Genomic DNA, 12023 nt, shown 5'->3' on the forward strand with positions numbered 1-12023 from the left:
TCTTCTTGAAACATGCTAAATGCCTAAATCACAAGCTTCAGATTGTTCCTGTAGAATGAGCTTCAGCACCAATGAGCAAGGAAAGACAGCTTTTTTCCCTCATGTAAACCACAATAGAATCTCTCTTCTCCCATTTAAAATTTGGCTCAAGCTTTCCAAAATCTGGTGGTGCTCTGGCTGCTTTGTCAGAATGTCAGAGTGATGTCTGAGAGAGACTTCCGGTGTGTAGGCAAGCCGGCGTGAGACTTGTCTGTACTCTCTTTCCTAGGTACAGTCGGTTCTGTTTCTCAGAGCTTGATATCTCAAGCAGTCCGTCTATAACCAAGCTGGTTACTGAGTGAGCTTCTCCTGCTGTTATGGTTTCAAGATGTAATATCTCCTACAGGCTCAAGTGTTCAATGCTTGGTCCCCAGACGGTGGCTCTTTCAGGAGGATCTAGAAGCTTTGAGAGGATCCTATCTGGGGGAAGAAGATCACTGTCCCCAGCAACTTGTCTGTTATGGAGTAAGCATCTCTTTCCTGTCTCTACTGATGAAATACTCCTCTTCCATGCATGGGCCCCAATAACCAGAGGATAAAGTAGTTAAAACCAGGAGGAAAATAAATCTTTCTTCCTGTGGGTTGTTTACATTAGGTATGATCCCCAAGAAGGTCGCCCTCATGTTTTGGAATAAATTCATTTTATTTCACCATCCTCATCCTCAAAGCATTACACTCTGCTCTCTACCCTCACCACAACATCTGTTGATGTTTTTGCTCCATTGGATTCAATCCCCATGTTCTCTGCTCAAATTCTAGCAGCCTTGACCTTCAGAAAATATTACATTATCAAAAGTTATTTATTTATTGTATGTGTGCAAGCCACAGTGCTTGTGCGGTAGGAGATCAGATGGTAATGTTTGAAAGTTGCCTTACTCTTTCTACCATGAGGGTCCAGGGAATCAAACTCAGGCTGTCAGGCTTAGCAACAAGTACCTTAATCTACTGAGCCATTTCATCAGTCTCTGCGTTGGCCTTTCTGGTCCATCCTCCATCCCAATGTCACACGATTCTTCCTATAGAGAAAATATTTTTAAGTGCCAACTTGCCTTAGACAGAAATCTTTGAGTATAGACCAAAGACCACACATTGTCACCCGGTATTCAGTGTCTTCCAACACTCCCTGTTTTTCTGGTCCACTTCACCCTCCTTGATGCTTTGATATAACCTCACTCATGCAGTCCATTCCTGAAAGACACACAGAGGAAGACATTTTGCACAGTGCTTTACAAGGCTTTGGTTCATGGCCCACCTCAAAATTTTCTAAGTATGATCTTAAATTTAGGGCAGATGCCTTAACTTTTAAATAAGGATATGAGTAGTGGTTGCCTCCTATGGTCATCCCAAGGTTTACTTTGAGCTCAGTAGGTTAAGATCTAGAAAGGAAGTTACTCCTGATTGTCCAGAGAGAGAGGAGGAGGAGGAAGAGAGGGGAGAGGGATGGAGGAAGGGAGAGAGAGAGGCAGAGAGAGAGAGAGAGAGAGACAGAGAGAGAGAGAGAGACAGAGACAGAAACAGAGACAGAGAGAGACACACAGAGAGAGAAAGAGAGAGACAGAGAGAGAGAGGGAGGGAGAGAGACAGAGAGAGAGAGAGAGAGACAGAGAGAGAGAGAGAGAGAGAGAGAGAGAGAGAGAGAGAATCAAGCCATCTACAAATTCACAGTCTATCTGTAATTAGTCAAAGGAGGGAGGGAACTGGGTAGGATAGGGGATAAGGTGAGGAGGGGGAATCATCAGGTATAGGGAGAGCAGGGGAGAGAGAATGGAAATCAGTGGGTAAGGTGGCATCTCTTTGATATGCCAGAGACCTGGGATGGGGGCAACTCTATTTGAGTCTCCTAGAGTGGGGGATATGGATCTTGAAGTGGCCATTTCTTGTAGCCAGGCAGGACTCCCACAGGAGGGATAAGGACAGCAACATAGTCACAAAACCTTTGACCCCAAATTGGTCCTGCCTATAAGATGTGTATGCCCAAAGACAGCAGAAACTGAGTGAATGCCCCAAATTGAAACCCATCCCCTGGGAAAAAGCTAATTCTTGACATTATTAATGATACTCTGTTAATGCTTGTAAACTGGAGCCTAACATAACTGTCTGCTGAGTGGCTCCATCCAGCAGTCAATGGAAACAGATGCAGAGACCCACAGACAAACATTAGATGGAGCTAAGGAAGTTTTGTGGAAGAGTTGGGGAATGGATTGAGGGATCCAGAGGAGACAGGTCCTCCACAGGAAGATTATAAGAGACAAACAACCTGGACCCTTAGGAGATCCCAGTGACTGAACCACATATGTAGCAGACGTGCAGCTTGGTCTTCATGCAGGTCCCTCAACAAGTGGAATGGGGGCTGTTCCTGAATCTGTTGCCTGCCTGTGGATCCTGTTCCCCTAATTGTGCTGCCTTGTCTGGTCTCAATGGGAGAATATGAACCTAGTCTTGAAGTAATGTGATGAATCTGGTATGGGGCTGGAAGTGATATGGGGGGTCCCACTTCTCAGAGGAGAAGGGGAGGGAGGAATTGGGGGATGATTTTGTGAGAGGGTACTGGAAGGAGAAGGGGGCTGATATGAAAAATAAATACATTTTAAAAATAGGAATAAAGTATCTTGCCTGAGACTTGCAGCTTTTGCAAGATGGACATTAAATACACTAGGTTTGTTTTTAAGGATACATAGATGAGACTAATGAGGTAGGTTAGCAGGTAAAAATAAATCTTGCTCTGCAAGTGTGAAGCCTGAAACCTGTATTTTAAGACACATTTTCCCTGTTGTGGAAATAGAGTTGACTCCACTCAAGGAGAAGAAACCTACTTAGGAAGACACTAGGTCCAGAGATGAGGCCCAGGAAGGTTTTCACCCTAAGTCAAATGAGCTCATCCAACTCCTCTTCCTGTACCCTCTGCTTTCTTTTTCTCAAACTATTTGAATTGTAATTTTAAAAACTGCATTGTAAACACACTTAACAAGTCTATTAAATATGCATAACCATAAAATAATAATTGATATCTGTCAAGAATAGGGAAAATAGGTTCTACTCTAATGTGATAGGTTTATGAGTGAACATTTTTTTATGTATGTTCCCTTTAATATTTTACTTTTAAAATATTTATCTAAAGTCTACTACAAAATATTTTTAAAGTATTTATTGTATATATGTGTACATATGCCATGCTACAGTACACATGTGGAGGTCAGAGCATGACTTGGGGAAATTAGTTCTCTCCTTCCACCATGTAGCTCCTGGGAATCAAACTCAAGTCATCAGGATTGGTGGTAGGCATCTTTACCTTGTGAGCCATCTCACTATCTCTCTGTAAGTAGTCTTAAAATGGCACATACCATAACACTCATCCTTTATGACTCTTAAGTAATCATGGATTAATGGGGGATGTTAGTCAACAAGAGCATCCCCTGTGAACATCAAAACTTGGAAACATGCTGAAGAGAAACTGGATAGTGATATATTTATACAAAAACAATGAGGCAGATTTACATAACATTATAGATATTGGTGTGATAGAATTTTTAAAAATTATTATTGCAGAAAACATAGATTACATATTTTATGTATAATGTAATTTTATTTTTGCATATAGAAATGCAATATATAAATGCATATATGTGGAGAAAAATTGGTATAGTTATGGCCCACTGCATCATCAGGGGCAAGAATATTGGCACATTTCTTTCTTTGTGTGTATGTGTGTGATGTGTGTTCATTTATGTGTGCATGTTCACATGTGTTGGTGCAAGTGCCTGTGCCAGTGATGTTTGTATGGAGACCAAGGCTATTTGGGGAATCTCCCTTGATTAGTCTCTTCCTTAGCCTTGGAGGCTGTGCTTTTCAGTTGAACCCAGAGCTCACTATATTGAAGAGTCTAGCCAGCTGGCTTGCTCTAGAATTTCTGTCTCCACCTTACAAGCTAGAATTAGAGACTGACTTTCATGTCAGTTCTGGGAATCTGAACTTATCCCCTGAGCCCCCTCTAATAATAGTCAATGTCTAAGATTTTGATTACATTAAAATTATTATCATGAATTACAAACTACCATTTGATATTGGTATCAAATTATTATTAACAAATAATCAATTTTAAATACTTGATATTATAAATTATTTAAATATTACATTATAGGAAGTTAGATAAACAAAGGGAGGAAGCACAGCTATTATCTCTCACTGTAATGCAATCAGTCTCTTTATCAAACAGTTGAACCTCTTCCTTTGTACTTTATCTCTAGCTGTTCTTTTTTCCTTTACATTTTAACTACTAGAATAAACATTTCTACATTTTGCTTCCATCCCATAATATTTTGTTTTATTTTCCTGGCATTTCTAAGAATCTGTATCTAACATTTATAATGGATAATATTTTACATTCTACATTACATTTACATACTACACTTCTTTGTCTAACCATTCCCACAAGGTTGGACATCCAGGCAGTGTCCAATTATTAAAAAACAATCTGTATTGCTGTGCATTGTGGACAATCATCTTCTGAGAACTCCCCAGGTAAGGACCCACTTTGTCTTAAAAGAAAAAAATTCTTCTAAAGGTGAAGGACAACTGACTGCATGAAAGCTGTCACTTCCTTCTCCCTAGTCCTCACCACACACCTCCATGTTCAACCTGTCTCTCACCAGTATTCTGCCAGACTGCAGACATGCTTCAAGCATCTACCTCTGCTCTACCACTGACACAGATCAGCCTTTTAAGCTGGAGGAAGGGGGCAGCTCCTGATACCTGGAAAAAGGCTGGGATCAGGGCCAAGGGCATTTGGTAGATGCAGCCCTTTCCAGTTACTTTTAAGTATAGCCCAAGGCCTTGTGGCCATCACTGAGATCAATATCTGATCCAGAGCCTGATTTTAAGAGGCACTGAGCCATCTTATTCCAAGACTAGACACTGAACTCTGTAATGGATGTGACAGAGAGGCTGGATTATACATCAGAAGACCACAGTTCCACCTTCTGGATATACACAATGGGGGCGTGAGGAGAACTTACTCTTCCTGAAAGGTAAAAGTCTTTGAGGGGGGAAGAGGAAGGAGTCTTTAGTAACTCTAGAGTGCTGTGCACTTGGGAGATACCAAGACGTTTCTCCTTTATGAAGTTGAGAAGCAGCAATGTACTCTGATTGCTACATTCATGGCAGGAAGCCAGTGTTTTATTCTCAATTACATATTTTATTGAGTATCTGCTGGATACTAGGTCAAATTTTAGCCACACAGGATACAACAGTGAATAATAATAAAAAACAAAAACAAAAACAAAAACAAAAAACAAAGTCTTTCATCAAACCTTACCTTCTAGTGGGTGGCAATGACATAGGGACACAAGTGAATGAGGTTACTTCAAAAAATTATGCAAAGTAGACTGTGGAGACAGAGTATAAAAGAGTAAAAGAAACTGTTGTTTGATAAAGGGTGAATAGAAAGTCTCCAGAGGTAAACATGGTAAAGAGACCAAATAGTGTAAAGAAAGGAGCTGCCTGAAGATCTTCTGCTACTAGAGAAAAAGGTGGCACCAGAGAGAGAGAGAGCACATCTAGCTTATAGGACTCTGAGAAAGGAATGATCAGTTTAAGTGTCCCAGTCTTTGACATTTTGTTATAGCAACTCCAGAAGTTAAGGCGAATATAATAAGCCCATGGGCCTTTATGAGGGTTTCCAAAACAAACGTCATCATTCCTGGGTCTGCAAAGAACCCTTAATTTGGCAATGTATGCAATATTTCTCCCAAGGAAGCACACAAAAGAATTTAAACTTTTACAGCAAAAAAGAAGAAACACACACAAACGTATCAAAAAGGGATTATTTGAAAATAATGAGAAGCCATTTGAGGAATGCTGAGTCAGATTCAGTCAGGATCTAGTATGGAGTCACTCCAAGGCAAGTGAGAAGCCTTCTTTCACAGGAGTGACCTTGGATTCCCAGTTCTCAGATTCTGTCCTGTACCAGAACTTACTGGAAATGCCTGAGACTCATATAGGAAGTGTTCATCCAGAAGGTGGTTTGCTAACAACTAAATCCCTAATCTTCAAAGCGCATTTGTGTCAAGAGACACACTAATAAATACATAGATAGAAAAATAAATACATTTAATCAGTGGGTTAATACCATATCCATCTAACAGAATATTAACAGTAGGCTCTTACCTAGGGTCTGTGACCTTTCTGGTCACAGGTTATTAGCCCCATTATTGGTATCAAGTATGAATTCTTTCTTGTGGAGTGGGCTTGAAATACAATTAGAAACTAGTAGGTTACTTCTATAACATCCATGCCACTATTGCAACAGCGAGCATATTTTGTCAAGCCACTTGCTATTACAGCTTGCAGGGTTCACCACTGGGTAAGACTGTTGATTACTTTACTCTCCTTGTAGCATTCATAGCACATTTCAGGACCATGAAAGCTACTCAGTAGGCATGAAGTTTCCAGTTTGGTACCAGCTTGATATTTCTAAGTTCTGTGACTCCAGTGGTATCTTCAGCAACATGGTCTTATGGTAAAATTACAGAATGTAACCAAGAGCAATGACAATACTGTATAACATATGATAGTTAAAACAGAGGACCAAGACTAGCTAACATGAAGAGCAGAAGATACTATGGAGTACTCAGTCACCAATGGGATGCCTTTATCATTCTTACTCCATCTAAGACTCAGGGATCATCAGAGAAAGGAATCCAAAAGATTTTAAGAGTCAGAGGTACTGGATGACTGTAGCTAAACAGTATAGTCTGGCAGTGACACATGAATTCACAGTGGTGGTGACCACATGCACAGGAACAAACCAGGCAACACCACAGCACAACACAGATGGGGATGGGTTTATGAAATCCCATCCCTAGGCAAAGAGCTATCGGAAGTTGATGATGGTTGGGAGGGGGAGAGTTGGATTTCTTCAGGGATGAGGCTGCTGGGAGGCTAAGCTCCAGTGGACAGTCCACCTCCCATGCAAAGGCAGTACTAAGAGGACTCAGTGAGTTTAAAATAAAGGACACATTGAACTTGGAGGGACTACTGGGGGGAGATAAAGAAGGCGTTAGAGGGGAGGAAGTCGGGGATGAATTTGATCATAAATGTCTGTCACATGAAATCTAGGACCATCTGTGGCCATTCTCATTTGCCAGTCCTATTTTAGAGACAAAATTAATTTACATAGAATATCAAAGTCTAGGTGCTCTGAAGTCTTAGATACCAGCTCCATGGCTGAACTTGCCTTAAAACTCAGAGATTTATGCTCTCTCTTTGGGGATAATAACGCCAGCACCAGAGACTTCACAGTAGCCATGCCCTGAGAAATTCCTTCTGAAATATACCCTGATTCCTCTTCTCATGACCCCCAGGGAGCCAACCAACTCCCTGTATAACTTCCAGGATCTCCTTTCCACCAGGCTTTGTTCATTTCCAAACACCAATGATCGAAGATAATTTATGCCCTCTTCTCTATACAAAGCAGGGCACACTCAGCACTTGAAAATCTTGAGCTGGGAGGAATATGGTGACACAGGGAGTTGTTTGACAGAGCGGAGAGCTAGGAATTAGTAGCTTCCAGTCACACCTCTGGTCTTGCTTTACTGTGACACTATAGTGATGACAGCACCTTTCCAGCATGCCTTCATATGCATGATGTCATTCACTCTTTTTCTTAAAGTAGGTGAATAGAAATGTCCACAGCTAAGATCTGCATCTGAGCCTTATTTTTCCCTGCCAACTTGTTCACATGAATACACAGCCTGGTGTCTTTAAATTGAATTTAAAAGATAAGAGTTCACAGGCTACTGAAGACTCTAAAATACATGCAAAGTATAAGACAACGTTTTCTCTAGATCTCTTCCCTTCATCAAGACACTTGTCAGCAGTGACAACTTTCTTTTTGGGGTCCTACTATGTGTGACTTTACTTCCCAATGGGAACCTTAGAGTGGTGCCAACTAATCTTACTGATGTCTGTGGTCTCCCAGTCTCATAGAGTGAATGAATGAAAATATAAATAAACTTTTAGCAGACACAGTCATTTTGATTTTGCTTTATACCACTATGTTTGGTGAAAACTCGTCACATGCATTGGGGTTTCCTTCTCTAATTGTATTCTGAAATGCTGATCAAAATATAAAAGTGTGCTTAATGTAAGGAAACTTATTAACATTCTACCTGTGTACTTTTTCACCCTGAAACCGAAATACAAATCTCTCTCACTATATATTTTGTCTGTGTACCTTTCTGTCTCTCTTTTTCTCTCCATCCCCTTTCTCCCCTCCCCCTCTTTCTCTCTCTGTCTTTTCCTCCCTCCTTCTCCCTCCTTCTCTCTCTCTCTCTCTCTCTCTCTCTCTGTCCCTCCTTGCATTCTTCCCTCTGTCTCCCTCAATTTCTCTCTCTGTCTCCATCTCTTCCTCCTTCCTTCTCTTTCTCTCTCTTTGTGTGTGCCTGTCTCTTTCCCCCATTCTTCTCTCTCCAACCCTCCCTTTCTTTCTTTGTCTCCATTTCTCTGTTTCTCCCACCATTCTTCTCTCTGCCTTTCTGTTTCCCTATCCCTCCATCCCTCTCGCCCTTGTTCTCTTCCATTCTCTCTCTCTCTCTCTCTCTCTCTCTCTCTCTCTCTCTCTCTTTCTCTCTCTCTCTCTCTCTCTCCCTCCCTCTCTCTCTCTCTCATGTGTAAATGTCTCAGTAACTAAAGGGAATTTGTGAAGGAAGAGTTTTTTTGGTTTACATGTCCTGATCACAGTCTATCACTGAGGGAAGCCAAGGCAGGAACTTGGAGATAGGAGCAGAAGCTGAGACCATGAGAGAAATTGCTTACATGCTGGGTTGATCCCTTTAATTTACTCAGCTTGCCTTTCCTCTGCAACTGAGGAACACCTGTCCAAGGGTGACACTGCCCACAACAGGCTCCGTCCTCCCCTATCAATCACCAATCAAGAAAGTGTCCAAAAGACTTGTGAGCAGGGCATTCTAAGGGAAGCATCTTCTCAACATTCTCGCTTCCCAGATGACTCCAGCTTTTGTTGACAAACAACTTCAGAGCACAGCATGCATAAAGATGGAATAATTATCCTGAGGAAAGCCAAGGGCATGGCTCTGAATCTGACTATGAAGCAATGAGTTCTTGTTGTTGCAGAGAGCTGGTAACTACTCAGTTGGCCAAGCTCTTTGTTGCTGAAATTGACCTGCAAGTGCTCTGTAGTTATAATCCACACTTGAGGAGGTGAAGTGTGAACTTTTGCTTTATGTTAGGGATTGTTGCTCTTCCCTCCTTCCAAGAAGGTGCTTCAATTCATGCACAGGCCAACTCCTCTCACACATTTTGATTTAGAAGGTGAGGTCTGCCTCCAGCCCATTAAAGCAACCTGTCACTGTGGAATAACTCACCCACAGACGGGGAATGGGGAGAAAGCAACTGAAGAAGCAGCCAGATGAGTAAGACCATGGTTTGCAGAATCTACTGCACAATCTGTTCATGTGTGGTGCATGCACGCTGGTTGGAAATCGGGACTCAGGGATGCACAATGTTTCTCAGCTACTTTGGACTCTGCATATTGAAGAGCTTCACTGGCAGCTACTCACGCCCCTTGCCTGTTGACCTTTTATGGGCCGAGCCCGCATGCCTGACTAACTGATTTGTTCCAGCTGCAGCTATATTTTCTACCTTCCTTGTTACTTAATTGATCCTGGCTGTGCCTGGTCCTGCAAGGAGCCCTCCCAGACCTTGCAACATGTGCTATATATCCTGTGTGTACTCCTGTGTCCTGACAAGGAACATAAAAAATCAGAGATGGCAGGAGACAAGGGGAGGGGAAAGTCAGACATAACACTCTGAATGCAAATAACTTGGCTCTCTGTGGATTCCCTCAACCGCTGTCCACCATGTCTGGGATCAACTGACTTTCTTCCCACCGGCAGCTCATCTCTTGGGACTTGGATTTTCCCTTTAAACTTTAAAAGCTGTAATCAGCAGCAGAGATTTAAAGACAACAGAAAAAAATTCAGAACAACAAATGTTTCCTTTACTCATTCTTTGTTCTTGTTGGCCACATGTATTAAAATCTTTCTAAATCCTTGGCACAGTCCCGGCCTCCAGGGAAGCAGGTGAACTCAGAGACCCTGGCTCTGATGCAGCTCTCAGTCTTAGAGAAAAGCACAGAAACAAAAACAAATACCAGAAGTATTGTAGTGCTTGCAACAGCCTAGCACAGAAGTCCTTGATGTAGGGATAGGGGACCTCAGATATTTCCAAGACCCCCTGAGAGGATCTGTGAGGTCCAGATTTACGGTAAAACAAGCAGGTCATCTGCCTCTCTGCCTTCATCCTCCCACATGTGTAAAGGGGAGTCTGCAGATGGTATGCCCTGCAGAATCACCACTGATAGAATTAGAATATTAGAATATAGAACCACGGGGGAAAAACACGGCTGTCCTCTACAAAGCCCAAATCAGTCTTTACTCTCTATACCTTTGCCTTAGAAAATAGTTATTCCTCACAGAATGGGTTGTTATTGTTTCTACCATTGATAGTCTTGCTGTATTTAGATGAGTAAACAAATATGCAATGAATTCTCAGAACTAACTTCTATTACAGTGAATACTGACAGATATAGCACGCATCAGCAAAGAGAGCATGCAAACAAACATCTGTGGGGAATCTCAATAACTCTGTCAAGAGGCAACCAAAAGAAACAAATAAATAAAGGAGTACGGAGTGAACCTATGTATCTTTTGACAGCCCATCATAATAGTCCATTGTCATAGCTTGCAGTTTGACATCAGTTCATTACTATTAGCTATATATCTTATTTGCCTGGGTTTATTATACATATATATTATATATATATATATATATAACATATTTCATATACAGGAGTGTACACACACATACATATATACAAATATACAAATATATATAAATTTACACACACACTCATATATATATATATATATATATATATATATATAAAATCTCCACTGAAAGGACATATCAATTAGTTTGCTCATCACCAATTAACAGATATTTAAATGGGTTTTGGTGTTTGATTGCTAGATATAACCTATTCTGAATATTTATTTATAGGTTCTCATATTTTTTCCCTAGACTAAATGCCCAGAGCATGTATTCAGTGGCTCATGTGGAAGAATGACTGATGTTTTCAGTGTGGTTTTATTGTTTTTTCCCCACTCTGCAGTGTAAAGGACCAATTGGCTCCACATTCTCTTCAGTACCTTTTTCTTGCCAGTGTGCTTTAATTTGGCTCTTCTAGTGAGGATGTGATGAGATCTCACTGAAACTGTGCCCTGGATAGCTAAGAGCTAATCATACTGCATTTCTTTCCATATGTTTATGCATATCTACCTTTGAACAAGTGTTGGTACAAGGCCTTTGCCCACATTTTATCAAATTGTTTATTATCTTACTGCTTAGTTCAAAGAGTTCTTTTATATTGGGATACAAGCAGTTTAAAAGACTTCATTTGCAACTATTTTCTTCCAGTCATTGGATTTTTTTAGAAATTCATTTTCTTTTTGCTTTTTTTTGGGGGGGGGGTGGAATGCCTTTGTCATAAAGCCCAAGAATTCTCTGCCTAGCCCTAGGTTGTGATGCTTTTCTTATAAATATTTTTTAAAGCATGTGAAATATCTTTTTAAAAAGTGGTCCAAAAGCTACAAGCCTAAGTATGTGTGCAACACTTTCAAAGTGTAGCTGTGGGACCTTGAGTTAGAACTTGCTTGTGGAGAAGAAAATTCGGTAAGAGAAGAGGGGAAACTAGACTTCTCAGGGAAGCAGAATCCCTAGTCACGATGTGGTACTTGCACAGGCAAGAAAGGGCTTCCCGTCTCTGTCTCTGTCTCTGTCTTTGTCTCTGTCTGTCTCTGTCTGTCTATCTGTCTGTCTATCTGTCTGTCTTGCCTTCTCTCTTTCCCTTGGCATAAGATGGGACAAAGGCATCTTAAATAGATGGAGCAATGGAGCAAAGGCCAATG

The sequence above is a fragment of the Mus caroli genome, unplaced genomic scaffold (genome assembly GCF_978045245.1).
Source record: "Mus caroli unplaced genomic scaffold, Mus_caroli_1 scaffold_4, whole genome shotgun sequence".
In the NCBI taxonomy this organism is placed as follows: Eukaryota; Metazoa; Chordata; class Mammalia; order Rodentia; family Muridae; genus Mus; species Mus caroli.